This window comes from Mesoplodon mirus (genome assembly GCF_964341445.2).
Source record: "Mesoplodon mirus genome assembly, chromosome: 15".
NCBI classification, from domain to species: Eukaryota; Metazoa; Chordata; class Mammalia; order Artiodactyla; family Ziphiidae; genus Mesoplodon; species Mesoplodon mirus.
In genome coordinates this window covers 24,294,238-24,307,732 of record NC_138991.1, presented here as the reverse complement: position 1 = coordinate 24,307,732, position 13,495 = coordinate 24,294,238, and the positions used below count along the sequence as shown (strand labels likewise).

The window sequence follows — 13,495 nt, the reverse complement described above, 5'->3', positions numbered from 1 at the left end:
AACTCTATTATTCTTATTTTAAAGATGAGGAAACTGAGGCACAAAGAGGTTATACAACTTGTCCAAGGTACATAATTAGCAAGCAGTGGAGCTGGAAACAGGACCTTAGATAGACTTCACCAAAAAAGAGCTCACAATTTGAAAATAAGTGCCATTCAATAAATGGTGCTGGGAAAATTAATTGTACTTAGGAAAAAATGAACTGACCCTACCTCACACCACACACAGGAGTCAATTCCAGATAGAGAGCTAACATAAAAGGCAAAACAATAGCGATTCAAGAAGATAATATAAAGAATAACTTCAAAATCTTGGGGGCAGAAAAGATAGATAAATTTGACTTTATTAAAATTCAGAACGTCTTTTTTTCCCATTTTATTTATTTATTTATTTTTGAATTTTATTTTATTTATTTTTTTATACAGCAGGTTCTTATTAGTTATCCATTTTATACATATTAGTGTATACATGTCAATCCCAATCTCCCAATTCATCCCACCACCACTTTCCCCCCTTGGTGTCCATATGTTTGTTCTCTACATCTGTGTCTCTGTGTCTCTACTTCTTCTTAACAAAAGACAGCTTAGAGATTTAAAAAGATTAGCAATAAATTGGGAAATGGTATCTGTAATACATATAACCAAGGAAGGATTAATAATCAGAAAATATAAAGAAATCTTTTGAAAAAGACAACCCAATAGAAAAATGACAAAACAAGCCCCAGCAAGGTCTAAACTGTAAAAACCTGACACTAACCATAGTTGCCACAGTGGACCCCAAAACAGTAAACCTTGGCATCACTGACCAATATAATATACTTGGTGGGGGGCTTCCTGGTGGCACAGTGGTTAAGAATCCACCTGCCAATGCAGGGCACACGGGTTCAAGCCCTGGTCCGGGAAGATCCCACATGCCACGGAGCAACTAAGCCCGTGCGCCACAACTACTGAGCCTGCGCTCTAGAGCCCGCGAGCCACAACTACTGAGCCCGCGTGCCACAGCTACTGAAGCCCGCATGCCTAGAGCCCATGCTCCGCAACAAGAGAAGCCACCACAATAAGAAGCCCGTGCACCGCAATGAAGAGTAGTCCCCACTCACCGCAACTAGAGAAAGCCTGTGCGCAGCAACGAAGACCCAATGCAGCCAAAAATATATAAATAAAATAAATACATTTAAAAAATAATAATAAATGTAAAGATTTAAATAAATATAAATAAAATACTCAGGGGTCTACGTCATGCTGCAGATACGCAGAGCATGGGGAACCCAGCCGGAAAGACAGTGTCAAGATGGTTATTCTTCTCATGTAGGAACTGGATGGTAAATCAGAAGTTTAATGTCCAACATTCAGACACACAGATCAGGAACTGGCAAACATCTTTGGTAAACGGCCAGAAAGTAAATATTTTTCAGTTTTGTGAGCTATATATTCTCTGTCACAACTACTCAACTCTACCATTGGTACTGTGAAAGCAGCCAAAGACAATATGTAAATGACATCACACTTGACAGCTTTGCAATAGTTTCCAAAAGTCTATTATTCTACCAAAAACCATCTTCTTCCTTATTATCTGTGACAATTCTTACTCACTTTCCTTTCACCCTTTTTTTTAACCTCTTTGACAGCCACCACCCCAAACTAGAAATCTAAAAAACTCCCCCTCTCTCTCATCACTCACAATGTAATTATATCAATACCTGAAAATTCTAACTCTGTTCAATGCTCACAGCTTCTGCCTTGGTTCAGGCCCTCATTCCCTCATTACTTCTTCCCTGATCTCCCAGTCTACCCTCCCTGCAAAACACATCCATTTATCTCCTAAAAATTAACCTCATCGTAACTCTGCTTCTTGAAAGCCTTGAATGCCTCTCTAAAAGCTAAGGATTCAGTCCAAATTCCTTAGCAAGGTCCTCCACAACCAGGTTCCAAACAACCTTCCCAGTCTCATCTCCAACCACTCTTTCACACACACACTATACTCCAACCACATTAAATTACATTTCCTGAAAATGCATGCCCTTACCCGAAAGCTCTTCTTTCCAATTCTGCATCTGGCAAACTCCTCTACCCTTCATGACACATCTCAAGTCTCACTCGTTTACAAAGCCATCCCTGATTCCTAGAGCAGAGACATGCCTACCTGTGTCCTCAGAACCTATGATAACTCTCCTTTGGCATTTAACATCCTGAATTGCCATTGTTTAGTTGTTCACTTCTCTCATGGGACTGAATATCCAAACTGAAAAGACCCTGTCCTGCCTTAAAGACCTTTGACTCCTCAGAGCCTAGCATAATGGTTGACATAATAGATATCTTAGCACATAGTAAATGTCTGTTGAATGGAAGACATCCTTTGTGGTTCCTTAACCTGGGGTTCATAGATGGGAGTCCACAGACAGAATTGAGGGGCGGGTGGGGAGGGGGTCTGTGAACTTGGATAGGAAAAAAATTACCTCTTTATTTTCACTAACCTCTAACTGAAAGTTACCATTTTCTTCAAATATGAATGTAGGCAATAAACCGTTCTGGTATTAGCAGTATCTGTGATTCTGCCACAGTAATCATAGATATCTTTAGATCATATTACAGTTATTGCAGATGTCTTACAGAATTATTTATGTTCATCTGATATAATTATCAGACCCACCACTAGATCTGATTTCTTAATTTGCTGATAAAGAAGTATATCTATATTACTATATCACAATTTGTATATTGTGGTAACTGTATTTCAATATAATTGGTTTCTCTATAACCCAATATATTTTGTTTCATGCAATTAAAAATATTATTCTGAGAGGGATTCATGAGCTTCGTTAGATGCTAAAGGGGCCCATGGTACAGATAAGCATTAGGCCTTCCTGCATTAGAAAGACCCAAAACAAATGAACTGTGTTGCTGTATAAGGGTATTGAACATATATTGAAAATCTTATTGTTATGAACATCCTCATAACCTTTTTGTTGGAAGTCTTTTTTGATTATATGGGAGCCCTGGGACTACTATATCATGACTGAGAACTCTCTCATAGCCATGGGGACTTTGAACTCTTCACTATCATGATCAAACTTCAATTAAAGTTTGATCATGATAGGGACTTCCCTGGTGGTGCAGTGGTTAAGAATCCACCTGCCAATGCAGGGGACACGGGTTTGAGCCCTGGTCCGGGAAGATCCCACATGCCAAGGAGCAACTAAGTCCGTGTGCTACAACTACTGAGCCTGCGCTCTAGAGCCCGCGAGCCACAACTACTGAGCCCGCGTGCCTAGAGCCAGTGCTCCGCAACAAGAGAAACCACCGCAATGAGAAGCCCACACACCGCAAGGAAGAGTAGCCCCCGCTGTCCGCAACTAGAGAAAGCCCGCACAACGAAGACCCAATGCAGCCAAAAATAAAAAAAAATAAAAAAAAAAAGTTTAGTCATGACAGAGATCCTGGGTCTTAACCCTTGTTCACTGTTATTTCTTTAGGCTTTTTGTGTCCCTTTGCTGTACAGCAAACACCTAGAAGAGAAGGAGCATCTCTTAAAACTCTACAAAGTTAGAAGTCAAAAGGATCCTGAAGATAACTTCTTTGCACCAATGGAAGTGCACTAGAAATGATCAAACAGCTGGTTACCTATAGTTTTCCTGTAACCCCCTCAGTTTCTGTACTGACAAACTCACCATAAAAATAAAATAAATTACTTAATACTTCTTTGCTATACGCTGCCATACTTGACTTCTTAACACTTTTCTCCCACCTGGCAAATTCCTCTAAGGCGTGGTGGTGAATGAGGAGGCAACAGGCCTGAATTCCAGTACTACTTCTGCCATTTACTGGTAAGATCTTGAGAAGTCAACTTTACCTTTCCGTGTCTCAGCGAAAATCACTACATGATCTGAAATCAATAGTTACATGATCCAAGGACTTTGTAGTTTTTACACATTCACTCCTTTACCATTCTCACCAGCTTCGATAATGCCTTTCTGATGACCTCCCCAGGTGACACTGCTCTTAAAAAACAGTGGGCTGTCCCCTTCCTGGGAAGACACCTTGGGTCACCGCCCACAAACAGCCCGGTCCCTCCTTTTAAAGACACAAACTCCCTAAGTTGATGGAGGCTCTCTCTCATCTTGCACACCAGTTCCACTCTGCATCCCTTTTGCTGGCCAGCTCCTGCACCCAAACATCAATCCCCCTTCTCTTCTTCATCAAAGCCTTACATTTTTCTGTTGCTCTCGCCAATAAGGAGGAGAGGATCCTGGGGGCATATATGTCCTCAGTCCCTTGGGAGTTACACGGACTTGCCCCGCGACTCTGAGGACTACCCCAATCTGATACCCGCCTCAGTACCGAAAGGGCCCCCAATTCTAATCAACCCTTTCACTACCCCCCGCAAAGAACTGTCCCAGCCCTGACAGCCTGAACTCAAATCCCACGCCCCTCCGCACCCTGCCAGCCTGGGGGTCCCACGGTCCCAGCTCCAGGTCCTGCACCCCTAACCCCACGGATCCTGACCCCGGTTCCGTTTGGACCCAACGCTCCTTCTCCGCGACCCCGGCCACGACCACACGTCCGGCTCCCGCCAGTTCTTCGGACCTGGAGCGCCACCCTGTGCAGACCTCGGCTGGCTCAGCACTCCCTCAGCGCCCCAGACACCGTGTCCCGCACCCTCCCCAGCCCTGCCGGACCCACAGCACTCCCCAGCGCCCGCGCTCGCAGGCCCCGGGCCCGCTCCCCAACATGGCGACGGGGACACGAGCGCGGCGGGCGGGGCGGCTCCGGGCCGGGCCCGCACAGGGGCCGTGCTCCACGGTCCGCCGGCGCCATTTTCCCGCGCCGGGCCCGGGCGGCGCCTCCTTCCCGCGGAGCCAGCCGGGCCGGCACCGCAGACGCCCAGCGGGCCCACCCCTTACGGGCCCGCGTCGCCGTCACCTCACCTGAGCGCGGCCCCAGCCCTCCCGGGCGGGCCTCGGAGCACCGGCCCGGGCCGTGCGTGCCCGCGGCCCTCCGTGTGTCCGTCTGTCCGTCCGTCCTCGCGTGCGCCCGTCTGTCCGGCCGTCGGCACCCGGCCGCCCGCAGCCCGACCCGGCTGGGCCTCAGGGAGCCGGCGGGGAGGGGGATGGGCCGGACCGGGCCGGGGAGGGAGGGGGAGGGAGGGAGACAGGGAGGGAGCGCGGGAGAGGGCGGGGCCGACCGGGGGCGGGGCCTTGGTCACATGACCAAACGTCTCCGGGAGCGCGGGGCCGCGCGGGGCCGCGCGGGCCAGAGCGTGCGGCAGCTCACATGGGTGCTGAGCTCACAGCTGGGATTCAGTGGGTTTGTCTGTCTCCTGGAGCTGTAATATTGCCAGTGGCTGCTGCCCCCACTTTGGGGTCGCTGCACAGTCCTATAGGAGCTCTCTAGCTGAGTGTCCTTGGGCAAGTCAACTCTCCAAGCCTCGGTTTATGCACCTGAGATATGGAGGTAATAATAGTCTTTGCAAAGAGGAAATGAGGGAAAGCATGGAAAGCAGTTGGCAGAGTGCCTGACACATAGTATCTAATAACGTTAATGGTGATAAAGATAACCTTTAGCCTTTATTATTTGCTTATAAGTCCCCCTCTACTTTTTCCCGTCATTGTCACCCTAGCAAGCTCGTGGGTACAGGGGAGTGTGGCCCCCCTCCCCTTTCCCCAAATATCAAGAGGCCTCCCCAGCACTGGGCTTGATGTCTGTCATACAGGCCTGGATTCAGATCTGGCTTTCACTCTTGATGGTTGTGCGATTTTATTTGCCTCAACCTCAGCTTTCTCATCTGTAAAATGGGAGTTAAGGGTATATTACAAGCATCACGTTAGATGAGCAGGTGGATTGTTAACTGATTGCACAGCTCAGGCATATTGGTCTCATCTAAGAAAAAGAGTTAGGAGTCCTCTCATTCCACAAATACTTATTGGGTACACACTATGTGCTTCGACTGGTGCAGTAGCCACCTAAGGCCTTTCCACATTCTCCCTGGCTCCCCTCCAATCTGTTCTCCACCCTGCTATCAGAGTAATGTTTCTAAGTCAGAAATCTGATCATGTCTCTCCCCTACTTAAAACTGTTTGATGACTCACATTGCTCTTAAGTTAAAGGCCAAATAGATGTCTCACTGTTGCCCTTCCCACATCTCCAGACTTATCTCAGGGCCCTCTTCCCCGCTCTCTGGACTGTAACTACATTGATCTTCACACATTGTACTTCCTTCTCAGGGCCCTTGCACATGCTGATCCTTCCTCCTGAAATGCTTCCCCCACCACCACCTTAGATAATTTATCAGCCTTCAGATCCCAGATCAAATACCACTACCCCAAGGACATCTTCCCTGAGGACTCCCCAAGCAGGTTCTTACTTGTCCTCAATAGGACTCACTAGGTTATTGCCTGTCTTCACCATGAGGATGTGGACTCCATTAGGAGGGAGATGTTATCGAATTTGCTCACCCCCGTTTCCTCAGCACGTAGCACAGGGTCTGGCACAGAGGAGATGCTCAGTAAATATTTGTTACTGTGCTGGGCCCAAAAGGGCAGAGAAAAATAAAGAGAACCACAGGTGGCCAAAAGGGGGCACCTCAGGCCCTTGAGCCCATGAAATTAACATCAAAAGGATTTACAAGAGCCTGGAAAAAAAATTTTAAGCTTTTTCTTTTAACTTTTAAAAAGTGAGGTATCATTTACATACATGAAAATGCAAACCTCTTAAGTGTATACCTAATAATTTTTTACCTACGTTCCTGTGTTACTACCACAGCAGCAGCTGTGGAAAACAGTTTGAAGTTTCCTCAAAAAGTTAAATATAGAATTACCATCTGATCCAGAAATCCTGCTTCTGGATATTTACCCCCAAAAAGTAGAAGCAGGGACTTAAACAGATATTTGTACACCCATGTTCATAGCAGCATTATACACTATAGCCAAAAGGTGAAAGCAGCCCACGTGTCGATCAGATGAGTAGATAAATAAAATGTGGCATACACATACAATGGAATATTATTCAGCTTTAAAAATGAAGGAAATTTTGGCATGTGCTGTAACATGGGTGAATCCTGAAGACATTATGCCTAGTTTGAAATAAGCCAGTCACAAAAGGACAACTACAATACTATATGAGTCCTCTTACATGAGGTTCCTAGAGTAGTCAAATTCATAGGGACAGAGTAGAATACTGATGGCCAACAGCTGGAGAGAGGGGGTAATGGAGAGTAACTCTTTAATGGGTACAGAGTTTCAGTAGGGAAAGATAAAAAACGTTCTGGAGATGGATGGTGGTGATGATTGCACAGCAATGTAGTGTACTTAGTGCCACAGAGCTATACACTGAAAAAATAGTTAAAATGGCAAAATTTATTTTATATATATATATATATATATATATTTTTTTTTTTTTTTTTTTTTTTTTTGTGGTACGCGGGCCTCTCACTGTTGGGGCCTCTCCTGTTGCGGAGCACAGGCTTTGGACACACAGGCCCAGCAGCCATGGCTCACGGGCCCAGCCGCTCTGCAGCATGTGGGATCTTCCCGGACCGGGGCACGCACCCATGTCCCCTGCATCGGCAGGCGGACTCTTAACCACTGTGCCACCAGGGAAGCCCCTATGTTATATATTTTTTATCACAATTTAAAAAAATATGCCAGGGCCTGAGCCAATATCCTCATTTTTTTTTTTTTGCCTTATTATTCATGTCCTTAAACCAAAGGAGGTTTTCCTGGTATTAGCAAGGATGTAGGGAGCTAGCAGCCAGGGGCCCATTTGGGCACCTAAACATCCCATAGGTGAAAATAGCAGGAGCATAGGTAACATAGATATTTGTTGCCCATATGAAGGCAGCAAAGGAACAGAAACAGGCCATGAAATGGCACTAGGTAGAGCACAGTGATTACAAGATTGGGCTCTGAAGTCAAAATCCTCAAGTTCTGAGACCTTGAGCAAATCCAAAGTTCTCATCATACAGATGAGGGAATTTGGACCAAAAGGAAGAAAAATGACTCATCCTATAGTGTCCAAAGTATTTTTTTCCTTTATTTTGTTTGTTTTTAAATCCTTACATGGTTTTTGTTTTGTGTTCCCAACAGACTATAAGCTCCCCAAGGAAAGTATTTTTGTCATATCATCACCTGTAATATAACTGAAGTTTTTTTTGCTGCAGTTGCCTCATGTACAAGGTGTGGATAATAAGGGTACCTTACAGATGAGGATTAGAAGGTTAAATGAATCAGCGGTGGATTAAATGAATTAGTAGTGGATTAAATGAATTAGTAGATATAAAATGTTTAGAAGAGTGCCTAGCACTTTTGATAGCCTCAACAAGCAGCAGACTAATAGAGGCCTCTGAGGAGGTTACCAGGCTATTTCACAAAATGTTTTGAGCAAGAGAAGCGGTCCTAAGACATCAAGGACTATTCTGGATTCAGATTTAGATAAAGAAAAAGCAAATCAATTATTCTTTGATGGGAACAATTTGATTGGCATTTATTGAACTTCTATTTTCGTATGTTTGTCCAATGGGCTTAAGCTTTGCAGTGATAAGATTGATAGTGAATACTTAAAACCATGTTGTTTTTTTTTGTTTGTTTGTTTGCGGTATGCGGGCCTCTCACTGTTGTGGCCTCTCCCGTTGTGGAGCACAGGGTCCGGACGCGCAGGCTCAGCGGCCATGGCACATGGGCCTAGCCGCTCCGCGGCATGTGGGATCCTCCCGGACCGGGGCACGAACCCGTGTCCCCTGCATCGGCAGGCGGACTCCCAACCACTGCGTCACCAGGGAAGCCCCAAAACCATGTTTTTAAGAACAACATCAAACAGGAAAAAAAATGAAGAAAGAATAAAATCACTTAGCATAACATTCTACTGTCTGTGGGATTCATCACAACAGTGCCAAATGACAAGGCTATCACACTTGGTTAGGCGAATGGTGTCTTGCAGAAGGACATCACTTGTAAATGGGTGCCACTCACTGGTAGACATTGTAATGTGTAACTTTATTATGGTAATTTACCAGTAGATGGCAGTAAAGTGCCTTGTTATTACAAAATCAGCGCAACAATTTTCAGACAATAGGAAAAATATTGCTCTTAGGAAGAAAAGATTGAAAAATAGAAATAGAGTGATAACTACAGAATTGAAAAAAATGGAATAGTATCAAGAAATGACCACAAAAAAAGGAGAAGTATCCTTAGGACTTAAAAACCTGATCTCAGGGCTTCCCTGGTGGTGCAGTGGTTAAGAATTCGCCTGCCAATTCAGGGGACATAGGTTCAAGCCCTGGCCCAGGAAGATCCCACATGCCGTGGAGCAACTAAGTCCGTGCATCACAACTACTGAGGCTGTGCTCTAGAGCCTGCACGCCACAACTACTGAAGCCCATGTGCCTAGAGCCCAGGCTCCGCAATAAGAGAAGCCACTGCAATGAAAAACCCGCACAATGCAACGAAGAGTAGCCCCCCCGTTCCCCGCAACCAGAGAAAGCCCCTGCACAGCAACGAAGACCCAACGCAGCCAAAAATAAAAAGCAAACAAACAAAAAAACCTGATTTCAAAAATATTCGGAAAATTTTAAACTTTTTATTAGAGTATAACATAACGACATGAAAATACACAATTCATAAGTGTAAATCCTGAAGAATTTTCACAAAATGAACACACACGTCCAAACATCCAAATCAAGAAATAGAACATTACCAGCCCCACAAAAGCCCCTTTGTTCTCCCTTTCCAGTTATTACCCACACCCCTGAGGGTAAATAATATTCTGATGTCTAACTTCATAGATTAGGCTCATTGGGTGTTAAACTTTATATAAATGGAAGCAAACAAAATGTGCTCTTTTGAGCCTGGCTTCTTTTGCTCAATTTTGTGTTTTTGAGATTCACCTATATTGTTGCATGTAGTTGTAGTTTGTTCCTTTTCATTGCTTCATATGGTTCATTATCTGAATTAGTCACAATTTATCCATTCTACTGACGATGAGCATTTCAGTTTCCACTTTAGGTCTTTTTTTAAAAATTTTGGCTGTGCTGGGTCTTCATTGCCCGGGCTCTTTGTTTCGGGCTTCTCTCTAGTTGTGGCACGTGGGCTTCTCCAGTTGTGGTGCACAGGAACCAGAGCACACGGGGCTCAGTAGTTGCGGTGCACGGGCTTCTCTCTAGTTGCCGCGTGTGGGTTTAGTTGCCCCATGGCATGCCGGATCTTAGTTCCCCAACCAGGGATTGAACCCGCGTCCCCTGCATTGGAAGGTGGATTCTTAACCATTGGACCACCAGGGAAGTCCCTAGTTCTATTTTTAATAATACTGTTATGAACATTCTTGCCCATGTCTTTGGGTAAACGTGTATAATTTTCTGCTAGGTATATACCTAGGGCTAGGATTGCTGGGTTTCAGAGTTTGCATGTGTTCAGCTGTAGTTGATATTGACATATTCTTTGTCTTTTTTAAACAGCTTTATTGAGATACAATTCACATACTATACAATTCACTAATTTAAAGTGTACAGTTCAATGGTTTTTTTAGTATAGTCACAACCAGATAGGTCCATCACCACAGTCAATTTTTTAGAACATTTTCATCATCAAAAAGAAAGCCTTAGATATCTAGGTATTGCCCTCCTCCCAATCCCCCATTTTCCCATCCATAAGCAATCATTAATTTGCCTTCTGTCTCTATATATTTGCCTATGTTAGATACTCCATACAATACATGACCTTTTGTGTCTGGCTTCTTTAACTTAGCATAATGTTTTCAAGGTTCATCCATGTTGTAGCACATATCAGTATTTCATTCCTTTTAATGGCTGAGTAATATTTCATTGTATGAATATACCACATTTTGTTTATCAATTCATTTGTTGATGGACATTTGTATATCTTCTTTGGAGAAATGTCTTTTCAAGTCCTTTGCCCATCTTTTAATTGGGTTGTTGAACTGTAAGTGTTCTTTATTTAGTTGGGGTACTAGATCCTTATCAAGTATTTGGTTACAAACATTTTTCTTATTTTTTGGGTTGTCTTTTCACTCTCTTGACAGTGTCCTTTGATACACAAAAATTTTAAATTTTGATGCAGTTTAGTTTATTTTTTTCTTTTGTTGTTTGTGCTTTTGGTGTCATATATAAGAAACCATTGCCAAATCCAAAGTCATGAGGATTTACTTCAATGTTTCTTTCTAAGAGCTTTATAGTTTATAGTTTTATATACATTTAGGCCTTCGATCCATTATGAGTTACTTTTTGTATGTGGTATGAGTTAAGGATCAAACTTCATTCTTTTGTATGTGAATATTTAGTTGTATTAGCATAGTTTGCTGAAGAGACTATTCTTCCTCCATTGAATGATCTTGGCACCCTTGTGAAAAATCAATTGATCATAGATACGTTTATTTCTGAACTCCCAATTCTATTCCATTGATATGTTCATCCTCCTGCCAGTACCACAGTGTTTTGATTCCTATAACTTTGTAGTGTAGTAAGTTTTGAAATTAGGAAGCTTCGTATCTTAACTAAAATATGAAGGAAATACTAAAAACATCCAATTTAAGAAGCAAACAGGTATATCCTGGAGTTATTTGAGGTGTGAGAGAAGAATATCATAAAAACTCTTTAAATTTCTAAGTTTAGGGCTTCCCTGGTGGCGCAGTGGTTGAGAGTCCACCTGCCAGTGCAGGGGACATGGGTTCGTGCCCCGGTCCAGGAAGATCCCACATGCTGCCGGGCGGCTGGGCCCGTGAGCCATGGCCACTGAGCCTGTGCATCCGGAGCCTGTGCTCCGCAACGGGAGAGGCCACAACAGTGAGAGGCCCGTGTACTGCAAAAAAAAAAAAAAAAAAAAATTTCTAAGCTTATTATCTCCTTATTTCATAGTCAGCTAAAGTTAGCTTCTCAATATGAGGTAAATTTATGTTTTTTATGGTAGATCAAGACAGTACAACCTGAATAAAGTAAAAGTAATTAAGAATATAATGGCCAGGTAGGGCTTCCCTGGTGGCGCAGTGGTTGGGAGTCCGCCTGACGATGTGGGGGACACGGGTTCGTGCCCCGGTCCAGGAGGATCCCACATGCCACGGAGCGGCTGGGCCCGTGAGCCGTGGCCGCTGAGCTTGCGCATCTGGAGCCTGTGCTCCGCAACGGGAGAGGCCACAGCGGTGAGAGGCCCACGTACCACAAAAGAAAAAAAAAAAAAAAAAAAAAAAAGAATATAATGGCCAGGTGAACAAGGACCTTGTCTGTCTTGTTCATCAGTGTTCCCAGTGCATCAGGCAGTGCACGGCACAGAGTAGACACTTAAGAAAATATTCGTGGAATAAAATATATTTCATATACTGAGTGAGAAAACAGATTTTCCAAGATATCAGAATTTTTCTTTGATATATAAGAATTGTTCCACTGAACAAATCTTTTATTCAAAGCTGTCCTGTCATTATTTATATATTTAAGAAGTAAAATGACCCCAAGATACCCATGTAACCCCCAAAAGCCTGCTGCGTGGAAGGTCCTATAACATCACTTGAAAGACAGCATAGGAGAGTTGGTATGACCACAGGAGTTACTTAATCACCTAAAGATATCAGGCAAGGATATTCAAAGTTACATTGGAAACCACCCAAATATCCATCAACAGGAAACTGGTTAAACTGTTTAATGAACTATGATGCATCGTTATAAATAATTAGGTAAATCCATGTATCTTGATATTGACATGGAAAAATGTCCATGTTATACTGGTAAGTAAAAAAAAAAAAAAGGGTGTTGTAGACACTGTGACCAATATAATCCCATTTTTACTTTTAAATAGAACGATAATATATGTTATATCTACAGAAAAAAGAAGTTGGAGGAATACATACTAAATTATTGCCTGTGAGATTTTTTGAAAAGTTGAGATTTTGAAGGCATGGATCATCTCTATTATATACTTATGAAATGTCTGATATTTGAATGATGGTTACGTCTGTAGTCAGATAAAGTAATAGTTTTTTTTTTCAAAGAAGAGAGGGACATGATCTTTGGAGTCAAAACAGACTGCTTTTATATCATGATCTACCAACTATCAGCTGGGTGACCTTGGACAAGTTACTTCATGTCTCTGAACCACAATTTCCACATCCATAAAATGGAGAAATTAATATTAGCCTCATAAGAATGTTGTACCTACCTCATCAGTTTCATCACATACCATCATTCTCTTAGTATGCTCTAGAATAGGGGTTGGCAAACTAGTGCCCTTAAGCCAAACTGGACCCTGTTTTTGTAAAATAAAGTTTTATGGGAATACAGCCACAGCCATCTGTTTACATGTCTATGACTGCTTTTGCACTACAACAGCAAAGTTGAGTACTTACTACAAGGACCATGGCTTGAAAGACTGAAATATTCCTATCTGGCCCTTTGCAGAAAAAGTCTATTGACTGACCCCTGCTCTAGGAAGGATACACTGGCATTCTTTCTCCTCTTCACCATGGGACCTTTGCACACACTGTTCCCTTTGCCTAAAATGACA

At 43.3% G+C, this 13,495-nt stretch overlaps 1 protein-coding gene across 7 annotated transcripts in view; it reads right to left on the bottom strand.

The window, feature by feature from the left end:
• Positions 1-5,114, bottom strand: part of NCOA6 (nuclear receptor coactivator 6) — a 106,802-nt gene extending 101,688 nt beyond the window's left edge. For 5 of the 7 annotated variants that reach the window (XM_082645577.1, XM_082645578.1, XM_082645579.1 and 2 more), the window contains exon 1: positions 4,925-5,013. The gene's annotated coding sequence lies outside the window, so the exon portion shown is untranslated. Of the gene's footprint in view, positions 1-4,924 lie in introns of all 7 variants that reach the window. The other 2 variants (XM_082645580.1, XM_082645575.1) reach the window with 2 other exon arrangements.
• Positions 5,115-13,495: the final 8,381 nt, after the last annotated feature.